This window comes from Cryptomeria japonica, chromosome 3, assembly GCF_030272615.1.
Source record: "Cryptomeria japonica chromosome 3, Sugi_1.0, whole genome shotgun sequence".
NCBI classification, from domain to species: Eukaryota; Viridiplantae; Streptophyta; class Pinopsida; order Cupressales; family Cupressaceae; genus Cryptomeria; species Cryptomeria japonica.
The window spans coordinates 485,330,745-485,347,392 of NC_081407.1; positions in this window are offsets into that span (position 1 = coordinate 485,330,745).

Consider the following 16,648-nt stretch of genomic DNA (forward strand, 5'->3'; position numbering starts at 1 on the left):
TGAGGACAGAGTAGGATTAGTGGTCAACTAAGAGGGATAGGTACAGAGTAGAGATAGCCAGACTGACAGTGGCTTGAGACACAGCGATAGCCCAAACATAGCAAGCAGAGTAGAGAGTGACCGAGTATGTTGGGTCGATTAGGGATGCTAGTGCGCGTGAGATGGCACACATGTTATTAGAGGTAGGAGATGAGATGAACCATTTGAGGACTCTATATGAGAGTGTAGTTCCACCAGAGCAGAGAGTAGCATCATATTGGTCACGATCGAGGATAGAGAGCAGGCCATGCTCTCGGAGGTCAGTGAGCAGCATGGGTGTGAGTGGACCTATGAGACCACCACAGCCAAGACCAGGAATAGGAGGGGCTTCATCCTCGAGACATGGCAGGGATGAGGAGGACAGAGGGAGACCCAGTGATAGAGGCATGTGCTCCGTATGATGGAGACATATATAGTTTGACATTATGTACTCAGCCTGCAGGCCATACATAGGACAGACAGTCCAATTTTGTACTCCGATATTTTTCTCTTTGTTTTGATATATGATATGATATGCAACTATATGATGGGATGCAATGTGTTATGGCTTATGTTTACTTTCCATGTATGGATGTCTGATGCACTGTCTATGTACTATTTGTGTAACATGTATGAATGTTGTTTTTGTTTTTGATGCATTTATAAGATGAAATGGATAAAAATGCTTTGTATGGGCTTGATATAATGAAAATGTACTAACCAATGAATGCAGGATGCAACTTATTTTTATGATTTTTTAGAGATCAAAGAACTAGACCGAACTGACTACCAAGACTGATGGAAGAAATGTTAGTAAGAAGAAATTAGACAGAGGACAGTTAGAGATTAAGGAAAACTTGCTTTCACAAATGCACATAAGTAGGTGAGAACCTTTATTTATTGTAGCAAAGCGGATGCAGAGCATCATGGCATGGAAGGCCAGAGCTGAAACGCAACCCTTTTTGCAAAAGATAGACACATCGCACACAAGGAATGAGTGAAGCATCCTAGGGTACATACATCAAGGGTCGAGGTATGTGCAGCGTTCTCAAAGCAAATGTACTTATCACAGACACCCAATGATATAGTTGCCCCAGTTTGTGACAAACATTCCACAAATAACAAACACACAAAAAAAGGAAAGGGACCATGAACCATCTCGGTCACTCTAAATCACTCAGTGACATCATCAAGCAATATAGGAACATGATCAAAGCCAAAGATAAATCAATAAAAAGATAAGACGCACCAATTCAACCAAGTCAAACAAACAATCTGATCGTCATTGTCAAAAGCGGAAAACAAGAATGATCATGTTGTCTGGTTCCAGGGAATGCGGTACCCCATCGAAGACAGGACATAGTCTGGTTTTGAGTATACCAAACCCTATATAAGACCCATGATAATAGTGACAAGGACAAATGATATTGATGTTGAGTGATTGATATGACAATTTTGATCAGTTTGAATGCCTAGTTTGATTGAAAATTTCATCTATTAATGCATGATTTCATTAAAGCACAATGTTTGATTGATTGTCATTGGATGTATGCTCAACAATCTGTCTATGCACAGAGGGGACCATTTATTGACAAAATGCAAAATGCCAAATTATTTTTGGATTTTGATGTTTTTCACTTTGTAGGAATTTCGAGTCTTTACAAATTTTTTTGTTTGTTTTTCAGGACTTTATTTGACTTTTTAGGGATTTTTTCAGGACATTATTTGATTTTTAGGGATTTTTTTAGGGCATTATATGAATGTTTTTGAATTTTGACATTTTAGCTGAAAATGAACACATGATTTTTTTGATGTTTTTAAATGTTTTCAGGATTTTTTTCAATTTTTCTGATTATTTCAGGACATTTTTCAATTTTTATGATTTTGCCCCCAGTGTCTAGCAAGGCAAGGAATATGACAGGTGAATAAATAGGCTTGCTGAAATGTTGGTGGATAGAGGGAAGACAAAGGCCTTTTATCATGGAGACAATACAAATGCAATTTTCAAGGGCTATTGCATGATGGGACAAGAGACTGGATATGACAATGTAAAGCAGTGACATGGCATGAGGGACATGTCAAGAGGTTTTTGAAACCATGTTTAAATTTTGTGTCCTTATGTCAGATCAAGATCAAGGAATGAAAAAGAGTGTATGGATAGTGATAAGATATGGATAGGATAAGCAAGACCAAGAATGGATAAGGGACATGGACTGAAGGTCGGGGTAGGCTAAGGGATAGTGGCAGAAAGTTGCAATAAGCTAGGGAATATGGATGAAAGGTTATAATAAGCAAATGGATAAAGACCAAAAGCTATGATGGACTAAAAGCTACAAACTAGATGCATGATGCTCATGAAGATCCTCAACCTTGTCAAGATCAAAGGTGGAAAAGGGAAACTAGACATGAGGGACAATAGGATATGAAGAGTAATGATAGGGGTTCGATTGGATAATGGAACAATGAAGGACAAAAGGATATGATAGGATAAAACCTGTCCCCAAGTATGGTATGCAAGAAGTTCATAGATTACGTATGACACCTGTTTGCCAGGTTTTCATCACGGTAATTGCCCAAGGTGCCTATTTGCTAGGTTTTCATCAGTGGATGAATTATTTTTTTCTTTACTTTTTTTTTCTTTTCTTTTTCTTTTTTTCTCAATTTTTTTTTTTGTAATTTGACGTTTTCAATAGAAGATGGACACATGATAGGGGATGGAAGAAGGACTCAAGCATCTTTTTTTTTTTTTTTTTTGGATAGTAGCCTTAAAAAAAATGGACCATGACCTTTAAAAGTATGCTCAAAGACGTTGGTAGGATAAGGAAATGGAAAATAAGATGAAACTAAGGCCAGGATTTATGTAAAGGATTGGATCAAAGGGATCAAAGGATGGAAAATATGCATTGGATAATGGATAGGGTATTGGAAGAATTGAGCTTCATTGGATGTAAATGAAGGCAAGATCAACATTGGAACACACCTTGACGGGTGGTGGATTGATGGAGGAAAAATGGATCTCAGATTGTGAGATTTGGATGGAGGAATAACTTGGGATTTTGCGACATAAGGGCCCAAAATGGATGAAGAAGGTGATGGAGGAACAAATTTGAGAGGGTTGGATGGAGGAATAGAAACTTTGGATGCCAAGTTGGATGTTTCTTTAGGATTTTGTGCTTCAAGGAGCCGCTTAGGGATCCACATGGTTTTTGATTTTTCATGCTTTTGTGGTTCCTTGGAGTGCATTTCTAACACAAGGGATTTAGGAACCCATATATATTTTGACTTTTCTTTATTTTGCTCAGTGGGCCTTTGTGGCCTTTTGGATATTTCTTTTTCTTTATAGATCATATTGTTCTTTGTTTTGACATGTCAATTATATTGGACATGCTGATCCTTGAATACATGTGGATTGCTAGACTTATGACTTTTATGCTTGGCATCCAAATTGCTTGGGGGGGAAAGGAATGCATGGATGGATGAAATTTACTCAAGGATTTGTGCCTTTGCTGACCTTGCATAGAGGATGAAGGAATATAAGGACCTAAGATGGATGGAAAGTATGATGTGGTAGGGATATGTTTGGATTTTGAAGGGATGTTGGATTTAGTAGGGGTACCCACGTCTTGAGGAATTTCACTGAGGCCATGACCCTTAATATTTTCTTTAACATGAAAGGATTCTTGCTTATGGAGATCTACTCCTTTGCCTTTATGAATATCTTGACTTGTAGGATACTCTTTTCTTTGGGAAGAAGATGCGAGTCCATTATGAGGTGGATATGATATGAGAGAAATAATGAGATCTTGAAGTGGATCAGATTGCACCAAAGTGGAAGAACCCATTATGCATGTTGAGGGTTCATGAACATCTTGCACTGATACGTTAGAATCATGAGGGGGATTATGATCATGAGGGGGACTAGGATTGTGTAGTGGACATGGTTCAATGACAGGCCCTTCAAGAGATGGAATGGGAGAAATAATGGGATCATTAAAAGAAATGAGATCTTGGAGTGTATATGGAGCATTAAGACAAGGAGATGGATGAACAAAAGGATCTTGTGGAGTATTTAAAGGAATAATTTGATCTTGACAAGGAGGAAGATCATTGGAATCCTTTTTAAAGTTGCTTTGCTCTTGACTTTTAATGGGATCATCGGAAAGGATGGAAGGGATATCTTGATCTTTCTTAGGAAGTGGAATGTCAATGGGATTTGAAAGGACATTTTTTTAATTAAATGGAAGGGGATCATTTGGGATTGGATGGACTAGGATATCTTGATCTTGCTTGGGGAATGGAGTGTCAATAGGACTTTGGATAGGATGGACAAGAATAGGGGAATCGTTGTGAGTGTCTGGGAACATGGGGTCTTGGTCAACAATTGGATGGGATGATAAGGTTTCAGGATCTTGATCTTGATTTTCTTTAGGACTCATTTCTTCATGCTCTAAATTATCCTCTTGACATGAGGTTGGACTTTGGATATGCATGGGGGATTCTGACAAGGAATCAATGTTTTGGCATGAAGGAAATGCACTTTGAACATTTGTGATGGATTCTGGCAAGGAATCAATGCTTGAACATGAGGAAGAGGGACTTTGAATGGGGTCCTCTAAAACAAGTAATGGCAATAAAGTGCATGGTGGCGTTGGGTCTTGTATTTCTGAAACATGACAAGGATGTACATCATAAATTGGATTATCTTGGCAATCAATTATGGATAGCCCTTGGATAATTTCATCTTGGGTGTATTATTTGATGAGGACAATATGGAAGGTTCTTGTGAAACTTCTAAAGGTGTAGGGATAGATGCCACTAGAGAGTCAATTTTTTTGTGGGGGGATGAGGCATTGCTAGACATAAGTGTATTATCTTGATCTTCCTCAAAGAACTCACTTGGTAATTTCCTTAAGATCCTTGCAATAAGGCCACCTTTCTTTCAAGGTTTTGACATAGTTGTATCTAGAATTTGAACTTGTTTGGCAAGGAGTTGGTTCTGGTCTGATGTCATGTTTTGATTTCGAACTAGATGTTGATCAAATTGGTTTGACATGTTCAAAATTTGGCTTGGTGTGTGCTGCAACCTTTGTTTTTGAATTTGTGATTGTAGTTGTTGATACTGAGTTTGTTGTCGATAATTAACAGTTGGTTGGACATATTGTTGAAATTGGACCATTGGTTGTGTTGGTTATATATGTTGGACCATTGGTTGTGTTAGTTGGAAATGTTCGAACTGTTGAACAATTGGTTGTGATGGTTGAAAATTTGATTGATAGTAAACACCTTCTTGTTCTTGTTGTGAAGGCACATAATGTTGTTGTCTCTTTTCTTGAAATTGTTTCATCATCTCTATTTGTGAGAGGAGATCTGGTATGTTTGATTGTTCGATAAGAGATCTTACATCAATTGGCTCAATCTTTGGATTTCAACCTAGAAATTTTTGAAACATTTTGGACATTTGTGATCTATTCTTCTCAATGTTTGTCACTCTTTGTTCCAAAATCTCATTTTCTTGAGCTAGTTTCTCCTTTAGTTTTTGTATTTGGAGATTTGTTTCATCATGATAAGTTTGATCCAAGTTCTGAGACATGTAGAGATTGCATTGACATGATTGATTGCTCAATTGTGATGACATGGCTTCGTAAGAAGGTTGAGACCTCATTTCAACAAACATGTCACTATGCAATGCAACTAATGGGATTGACAAATGCAACCTAAAAGGATGACAATGCAACTTAATGTTTTTGTACCTTTTGAATTTTTGGAGACAAACTTTTGAAATGCAAAGCTAAAGACACAACTTTGGGAAATTGAAATGAAGTCAAGACCTTAAAGGACAAAGGACCAAATGACAATAGGAAAAAATGACAATGTCTCACCTTTATGCTTGGATACTAAGCTAGGTTTGACAAAAATGATATTAATGAAAGGACAAATTTTAGACAAGGTCAAGACTCCCTAACAACAACTTAGGGTATCATCCAAAGTTCTGATTTTTCAAGTTTGACAAACCAAATTTTTGAGACTAAATGCAAGAAGGCAATGATTATGACAATGACTTCGGATATGACATGAAAATGATCTAAGGATATGATATGACAAGATGAAGCCAAGACAAAATGACAATACAATGATAAGGATATGCGAAGACCAATGACTTGGAATATGCAAAATGCAACCTAGGCAAGACCTAATTTTAGCATGACAAGGATAATGCATGAATGTCACCTAAATGGAAATCTAGCTTGGATATGACAATGAAATGCAAACTTGGGGAAATGATTTTGAACCTAAGTGCAAAATGAGGATGCTTGCAATGAAAAGGACTAAAATGAAGGGAGATGACAATATGTCCTAGGACCTAAGTTGGACTATGCAAAACCTAGCCTAAAGTGACATGAATTTTGAAACAAAGATATTCAATGTTTTGACAAGCCATGTTCAAATGTTGGATGAATACTTGGACAAATTTGGACTTTTGTTTGGATTTTGTTTTGAATTGAAGGTTGTTGATTTTGAAAACCCAAGTTGATTATGAGCACTTTTGAAAGTTTGTTTTTGATTTAACTTTTGACAATCCCGGAAGACAAAATGTTTGTTTGACTTTCACTCAAGACAATCAAGCACATTCACAACAAATCGTATGGCTGGCAAGGGCAATATCTATTGAATCCTCTAACCATAAAATACAACACTCAGCCGGATAGCTAGACGCTTGGTAGCACTGGCTCCCCCTTACAGTGCACTCACTTCTCGGGCATACCAAGCTTCGAGTTCAAGGGGCATCACTTTCCAAGAACTTGCTATCTCTAACTGAGGAGTACATGAAATGTGTCTTTGGCATGCACGTATCACAACACCTGAGCCAACAGATAGAAGGATTTTGGCATCTAAAAACAAGAGATTCTAGTAAGGGAATCCATTCGAGTGGGTATTGATCCGACGAATAAATCATCGCAATACCAATCCAACACCCGTTGTCTACAACTTTCGTTGCATCCACAGTTATTTAGAGTGGTTCAGAAGAGCTTGGCTTTAGCCCGTCACCACTTTGGGTTGTTCCCTCTCACCAATACCTGTGCAAGGTGCCAGGCAAATCGGGAGGCAGGCCCAGTTCTAAGGGTTAAAACATGCAATCAAATTAAAAATAGACAAAGCATGCATGGTGTTCATTAACCTTTAAGAAATGAAATGTGCAACTACTTTAAAAAAAATTGCAAGCAAGATGTTTTAATGAGAGCCTTTGACTGCATCCTACATAAGATTCATTAGTAGTTGCATTTTTTAGTCTTCATCACACGTAATGCCAAGATGCTGCATAGAGAATTAGCACCAAAGAAAAACCAGAATGCAAGAAACAAAATGAAAACAAACAAATTTGCAAGTAAAAACAACTGATTTCACCTCCATTTCTAGCCTTGCACAGGCACAAAAAACTCAAAAACAAGCTTTTTTTTTGTGTCAAGCGCAGAACCAATCAAGATGCGCCTGTGTACCTTACACAGGCACAGAAGTGCCCAAAGAGCTTTGAGTCGCCCTGTTTCTTGAGTTTTTCACATGCAAACAACTCAAAAGCACTCAAAACATAGTTAAGGGGTTAGTTCACGTCGGGTTCACCAAAATGTAGATCAGGAAATTGAAAATCATCAAAGAAATAGCAAATTAGGACAACCACAAAACCTAAAGCAGCCATGAAAGTAATCCCAATCCAATCAATGAAGACATAAAGACAAGATATTCAAATCAAATGAAATCAAAGAAAACCAATGCAGATATCTCCTTCATGTGGCTCCATTGTTCTTCTTTCACCTTCAAATTTGATGTGGATCTCACCTACAAGTACAAAATGCAAGTGGAAAGCAAGTTGTTGAGAGATGAAATTCGTAGCATAAGGTTACTCGAAAATGTGATTGATTCATCCTTTGATTGAAGAAAATCATCCAATTTATAGACAAATTGGAGAGAGGACAAGATTAGCATGAAGAGATTTGAAAGGAAATTCAAATCAAGAATGGCAAAATTATGACAAATGTATGACAATTTCTATGCAAGGAGTATGACAAATTATGCACAAATTATGGCAAGTTGCCATGAAAGATGTATGACAAATTATGACAAGATTGAAATTCCATTCCCATGAAATTAGGGGAAATGTTAGGAAAATTAAAGAAAATAGGAGAAATAGAAATTAGGAATTAGGAGAAATTAGCAAATTAGAAAATTGAGGAAAAAGATGAAATAGAAATTAGGTGAATTAATTAATAGGTTTTCATCCATTAATTAATTCATGAAAGAGACCTAGGACTAAATAAATAGATTTATTTAACCCACAAAGAAGAAGAAAAGGATTAAATGAACAAGTCATAAAACCCTAGAAATAAGAGGACAAGGAATTAGGTCAAGACAAGAAGAAATGTAGGTTCGATCATGATTCTGATTGACAAAGGACCAATATTGATAAATGATTTAGATTGGTTGACAAAAATCAATGACAAATTGACCAAGATTGTCAAGGAGATCAAATTGAAGGTGCCAATTGATAAGGAACAATGACTAATTGATCTAAATTGACATGATTGAAAAGGACAAGGATCGATGATGAATCGATCACAAAATGACAAGATTGACAAGGAAAAATATCGATGACGAATCAATCGCAAAATGACAAGATTGACAAGGACAAGGATCGATGATGAATCGATCCCAAAATGACGAGATTGACAAGTTGATAATCGCAAATGATTGCTACCAAGATAAAGATGATTGAAAGATTGACAAGAGGACAAAACCCTAATTCTATCAATGATTAGGATTGACGATGTCCAAAAATGATGATAAATGAGCACACATCATGATGCGACAAGATAAGATCGACCAAAATCATGACTGAAGATTGCTATCGACAAGACCTAATTCGAAAGTGATAAAAATAAGGAATGCAGAAGAAGGACTCGATGCTCGCAAATGATGAAGACCAAGTGCGCAACATAGAAGAAATGTTAATGCAACGTAAGAACCCTAAAATAAGGCAATGCACAAATGTTAAAGTATGAATCCACAAGCATTGACCATTTTTAGACATCTACAGTCATGACTGCCCATTTATATCTTTTGTTCCTTTCTATACCTATTTCTTAATATCTACCTTCATATCAATCAGTTACAACATTATTAGCTTATATTTACATTGTGCCTAGATCTTGGTTTGATATCACCTCATTTCAAATTCATACACTCCAAAGTAGAAAAGGAATAGAAACCCTAGAAGTATCATTTGACTTTCTTTGAATAAATAGAACCTATATATATACCTAAATTTATTTGATCCATTGCACCATGTGCATTCTCTATTTTTGGCAACGCATCTATAACCGTTTCATGTTCTTCCATAGAAAGTGTCCATAGCTCTTTACTAACAAGTCTCCCTTTATATCTAACTACTTTTATATGTTTTGCCACAACTAAATGCGAGTATTGTATAATCTCCTAGTGTGTTTCTATTTAGGAATGAAAATGGAGCTAGGTAACACTAGAAATAAGATGTGGCCACTTTCACACTAATATTTGAATATGAAATCACATAGAGGAGTGATTGTATTTGACTAATTCTTGTAAAAGACAGTCAAATGATCCTTCTAGTGTTTTTAATCCTTCGCTACTATGGAAGTGAATATACTATGAAGATAATATTGGGAGAATGTAAAGCTATGACCAAATTATGAGATAAATAAACCCTAAAGTCACTATATTAGATTGATAAATTCATAAATCTATAGTAGCAAACATAGAAATAGGAGAAGAATCTGATTGTTCACTTGCTACTGAAATCTAATGCTGATTTGGCAGGTCCAAGGTGCCCAAAATGCCCAAGTCTTCTAAGAATGAGTTTCTATAAGAGGATCTGAAACTTGAAGCTATGTGAGAGAAAACTTGGGAAACTACCAAAGAATCTTGAGGACTAGGGTACCCCCAACACCTTGGTCTTGGGATAGGGGTGCTCCCATCACCTTGGTCCCTAAAAATTAGGTCCAAATTCTATGAGCAAGCATGTAACAACCTCTTATTTCTTTTTGAGGTCTCTTGGCTTTGTCAGGTACCTGTAGCTGGAATTACATGATAGAAAATGGTAGTGTGGTGGCTATATAGGGTTTTTCCTTGTTCAACCCCCTGTTTTGGCAATTTCCACCTCCATAAATGGCTGATATTAAAAATGGAAAATTGTGTTCTCTTGAATCTTAAGTGTTTGACTAAGATTACTATGAGCTAAAAGGTCTAAAATATAATTAGGATGCAAATCTAAATAAATAATGTAAATCTGAAAATGAATATGATGTGGATTTAAAGATTAATGGCAGAAAAAAAATAACAACATAAAATCATACCAAATCCCTTAAGAAGAGGTACAAGACAATTATCAATTGGTGATTCCCTTATTATCCTCTAATTTCTCTTGAAGATTCCATGGTTGAAAAGATGTTGATGAAGACTTGATAATTGATGAATTTGTAGATTTGAGACTTCTCATAAAAGCAACACTTTTACTTCACAAGGATCTCTGACTTGAATGCTAGATACCTCTCAAATGAGGAAAAGACTTGCCTTATATATGAAATTCTAAATTTGAATTTGATGAAAATATGACTTAGATTTGATATTTTTTACATAGAGTAAAATTTGAATTAGATAGGACTGCCAATTTATCCTCCCAAAATTTAGAAAAACAAGCATGGGACCAAGGGGGTGAGACCGTCCTAGTCTCAACAATATTTTCCCTACTTTTTAGGGATGCAAGATAATAGGGTTCTAATGTTGATTCAAGATGGGTGGCTTAAACTATTATATATAGATATGTCAAATATAATTTGAAATTTGAAATTGGGGTAAGATTAAGACTAAATCAAGATAAATTAATAAAAAAGGCACACCTAAGATCAAGGGCCCAATTTATAGAATTTGAATTGATTAAAATGACTCAAATTTAATTAATTTGTTGATTAAATTCATAAGGAAGTCCTATGATGCATAGTGAATGAGACATACTAAGGTGAGTGCTAACTAAGTGTGGAATTGGACAACCTAGTCAAGGATGTACAATTTACGTATAGATATGTCAAATACACTTTGAAAGTTGAAATTGGGGTAAGATTAAGATTGAATAAGGATAAAATAATAAAAAAGGTACACCTAAGATCAAGGGCCCAACTTATAGAATGTGAATTGATTAAAAGAACTAAAATTTAATTAATTTGTTAATAAAATTCATAAGGAAGTCCTATGATGCATAGTATAATGAGACATACTAAGGTGAGAAAGCTAAAGTACAAAAAAGTAAACATTCACGTAAAACGGATATTTCCATAAATGTTGAACGAAGCCCCCAACAATAGCTGAAGTACAATGTTAAGAATTGTATTCTACAAAACCATATTGTTAGTTGAAATCACAAAATCTTCTAGAATACTTACTAAGAGCGATGAAATCTGAGGGTAGCTATATGTCCCCCAATTTCCGCTTGCTAATTAGGAGGTTGAAATATGATATCATGTTTACCACTTCAAATTGTGAAAGATAATTGATGACAAATGCTTGTAATGAGGTTTTATACAAAACCACTATTTGAGGATCATTTGGTAAGAAAGAGAATTGAATCATGATTCTAACACAAGCAATGGTGCAGGAATTAGAGCTCTATAACCCGAGATATGAAGGATTAAGTGTAACATAAAAAATTAGGGTTTTGAAGAGAAATTACCTTAAAATAGTGAACAATGCACTATTCATTTGTCTTATTCAACTTTTGCCTTGGAATGCAGAAGTAGAGCTCATGGAGTGAAAATGCTAAATCGATGACTAGATGCACCCATGAGGATGAAGAACCCAAGAAATTCAGGCAAGGAGAACCTCTCATTGAAGGAGGTCAGCTTACCAACCTTTCACTTTTGATGTGTTTTCATTTGATTTGTTTCTTTTCTATGTTAACCTTAGGTTCTCTCATGGTGCACCCAGATTGAGTGTCATGATACACTCTACAAACCATGGTCCAACAAGCATGCTATGGTCCAAAAAGCATGCTATGGTCCCACAAGGGTGCCATGGTCCCACAAAAGGGCACTATGTGACACACTTCGGGTTAGAACAACATTCAATTCATGAGCATGATGAAACTGTTTCATGGTGTTGATAATGTTGTTTGCAAGAATTATCTTACATGTGAGAGCATATCATAGGTTGTGTATACACCTTTCTTCAAAGTTATCTCTCCAACCTTCATTAGGATGAGAAGAAATTTCCTTGAAAGATTAGATTATATTGGATATATTGGATATCAATGATGAAATACTACAAGCTGATTTTGATGGCCTTGATGAAGAGATGGGACCAAGATACATCTACCTTCTATCTTCCTATTGGAGAGATGGAGGTCACCTTAGAGGATGTGTATTGCATCCTATGGCTACTGGTGCAAGGGAGGACTATGAGGAATCAATCACATTGCTTATGAGTGAAGGTGGAGAGATATCCGAGATATTGCATTGGTAGAGTGTGATGGCATTTGCATGAAGATTGCATTGATGAAATTTTATGTTGTCATTGATGTCAATTATAACCAGTAATGATGTTGTAATAATGTTGTTTTGCAACCGGTAAGTGAGCTTGTGAAGGAAACCGATATTACTAAAGAAGAAGTGAGATCAACTAGTAAACCCTACCTGTTGATATGCTAAACCCTAACCGATGAAGTTTGGTGAATCGGTTGTATTGGTTTATAATCAAATGATGAGCGGTAATGATTATGACACATATGCATGTTATATGAGAAGTTTTCAAATGGTTTTTGGCATGTAGAGATAACGGTTTTTGTCTTGGGAATGAGCAAGTTCATTGCATGTAATAGAAACCGAGTGATGAGTTACAGTGTTCAATGAAGCAGTGATCAAGGAGCGGACGAGGCTGTCTTGAATGATGTACAGTGATTTCTATGTAATCCAATGGTGATACTTGAACCAATTTGTTTGTAATCTCTATGAGATCTTAGGTTTGTGATGTTTACCGACCTATTTTTTTGTTTATAAGGTCGATGAATTGTTTTATTGTAGTGTTGGAAATTTTGGTTGAATGTAAGAGTGATTGATTACTGAACCAGATGATGTATCTAGAGTATGTGTAAAGGTAGATAGGAGCATGAAAAGGATCTAAACAAGCAAGTGTAGTGCTATTCAAACAGATCAGAAAACCCCTATTGTTCTCTAACAATTACAACAGTCAAATCCCCTAACCAGGTAAGCTCTAACAAGCTTAGTGTTATCTAAATCCTCTAACCAAGTGATCCATTAGCTTGGATTTCAAATCCTCTACCGAGGTTACTCCTAACAGGGTATGTCTTCTAATAGGGTATTATAGTCAATCCCTTAATCGGGTGGTCCCTAACATGATCTGTTCTTAACATGACTTATTGTAAAGCTTTAACAGGCTTGGCTCCTAACAGAGAGAACTTCAAAAGAGTTCAGAATACTTGTGGGTATTCATCCACACTGTGGTTTTTCCCATTTGGTTTCCATGTCAAAATCATTGTGTCAAGTGGTGAATATTTTGGGGGTTATGTTTGATATGGTTAATTTGCTTCGCTGCTAAATCCACTTAGTTATGATATGATGACCAACAATAATCTAAAATGATCTTTTACTTTTGTTAGTAAAGTATTCAGATGTTTTGGTTAAAAGGTTTGTGAGTTTCAGAGTTGTTTTACAATTATTAAGTTATGACAGTCAACCGGTTTACTTAACAGTGATATTGCAATTTGTCAATTCTGAGTTAGTCTTGAGAGGTTGTTTTTGTTTGGTGAAAAGTTTATATCAGTTTTCTATCTACTGATTCACGCCCCCTCTCATTAGTTTACTAGATCTTTATTGATTCATCATACCATCAATTGGTATTAGAGCATTTTGGGTCCTCTAAGGTCTAAGCCTAACAGCTTGAGATAAATATTTTGAAGAACATGATGAAGAAAGAAGGTCCAAATTTTAATAGGGAAAACTACAAAATATGGAGTGACAGAATGAAAATTTATATCAAGAGTCTAGGAAGTCAATACTGGGAACACGTTGGTACTCAATATGTTGCACCTAGTGTGACTATGACTGATGATCAAAAGAAAGAGTAACAAGAAAACAATCAAGCATTGGAGGCCATTATCAGTTCTTTGTCTGATTCAAAGTATGTTGATGTCCATGGTCTGGAGACTACATATGAGGTATGGAAGAAACTTGAAAAAATCTATAGCAGTGATGAGCATGTGAAGATTGCCAAAGAAGAGAGTCTAAGAGGAAAATTTGATGACATGCAGATGGCTGAAGGTGAGAATATACAGTAGTATGGTCAGAGGATCAAAGAGATAGTTGGTGAGATCAAGAGTGTTGGTGGTAAAGTGGAATATGCCACAGTGATTAGTAAGGTGTTAAAAACCCTTCTATCGATCTACACTATCCAAGTTGTAGCCATTCAGGAGCTAAAATCTATTAACAAAACTAAGGTAACCCTTGACTCCATCCTTGGTAAGCTTACTACATTTGAATTAAATGGCTATGATGGCAGTGTTCAGAAATCCGAATCTGCATTTAGAGCTTTAGTTTATGACCCTTCTATGAGGAAAAGTAGAGATGTCAGTCACAATTATGAATTTAGATCCAACAGAGAAGTCGATGATGAAGATAGTTTGATTGAGCTTGAAGCATTGTTGGCCAAGCGGTTGCCCAGAGGTACCGGTAAGTACATAGGTAAATTACCTTTGAAATGTTTTGCATGCAACAAGATTGGACACATTACAGCTAATTGTCTTAATGGTGACAATGAGCATAAGCATGAGAAGTAAAAGAAGTAGAAAGGAAAAGGCAAAATAGATTGTCTCATTGCAGTTGATGGTGGTATCACTAATGAGGAGTCTAAGGGAGATGCTAATGAAAACATTGTCTTTGTAGCCATTAGAAGAGAATAAATATGATTAGAAAGAATTAGTTTCTTGCATGGATAGTTCTGATGATTGGATCATTGATAGTGTTTTTTCACACCACATGACCGGTGAGTGGAGAAAATTTCTTACAATGAAGGAATTTGATGGAGAAGTTGTGAGATTTGGAAATGACTCACCTTGCATGGTAAAAGGAAAGGGAACCATTTCTCTTAATGGAAAGAGTAGTGCAAATGATGTCTACTGGGTTGGAGGATTAAAGAATAATCTTCTGAGTGTTGCTCAACTCAATGAAAGAGGTTATCCACTGGAATTCCAGAATGGAATGTGCAAAATCTATGGGAGAAAAGGTGATTTGATTGAATCGGCAAGTAGACAAAAGGTAACCTTTTTCACCTAAATCCAAAAGTCAACAACTGTTTAACTGCTAAAGTAGATGATAGTTGGCTTTGGCATTGAAGATTTTGTCATATAAATTTTGATAACATTGTTAAGGTTAGTAAGTCCAAGTCGGTAAGAGGTTTGCCTCAGTTGGACAAACCAGTGAATGCTCTGTGTAAGGAATGTCAATTAGGAATGATGACATCATCAAATTTTAAGAGCAAATATTTTTCAGCAGAACATTTGTTAGATTTGGTTCATACAGACCTATGTGGACCAATAAGGACTAAAAGTATTCAAGGTGACAAATATTTTATGATCTTCACTGATGATTGCTCAAGAATGATTATGGTCACATTCTTGAAGGACAAAACATAATCCTTTAGTAAGTTCAAGGCATTCAGGGCCTTAGCTAAAAAAGAAAGTGGTAAGAAGATAAAGTGTCTGAGGACTGATCAAGGTGGTGAATTTACTTTAGAGGAATTCACTAGATATTGTGAAGATAATGGAATCAAGAGGCAACTTTCTGCACCAAGGACACCACAACAAAATGGTATTGTAGAGAGGAACAATTGGTTAGTTGTTAAAGTTGCTAGAATGATTCTTATTCAAGGAGTAGCAAAACATTTCTGGAGAGAGGTTGTCAGCACAATTGTTTACACTATGAACCAGATATTAGTAAAGAGAGGTAAGGATAAAACTCCTTATGAATACTGGTATGGTAGATCACCTAATGTCAATTATTTTAAGATTTTTGGCAGTACATGTTTTATCAAGAGAGGTGACTATGTCAATAAGTTTGAGGCTAAAAGTGATGAAGGCATATTTCTTGGTTACTCCACTAAGAGTATCCTAAAGTCTTAGGAGAAACTAGTGAGGAGAAAAAGGATGAAGAACCTTGCATTCTGATTTTGGAACCAAAACTAGTGAAGCTAGAAGTTGGTGAAGTGAATACTGTAGTACCAGTTCAACCAAAACAGTTAGATTCAGAAGAAGATGATAATAATGAGGAAGAAGAACCTAAAGATAATGATCATGTTGTTCTAAGGTATGTGAGACTCAATCATAATCTTGATCAGATTATTGGAGATAAAGATGCTAGAGTATTAACCAGAAGAAGAATCAAAGAGAATTCTTGCATGATCTCCACTATTGAGCCTAGAACTGCTAAGGAAGCATTTGGAGATGATCACTGGATTAAATCTATGGAGGAGGAGGCTGACCAGATTGAGAAGAACAACACATGGACCCTAGTACCCAGACCGGTGAATAAAAATGTGATAG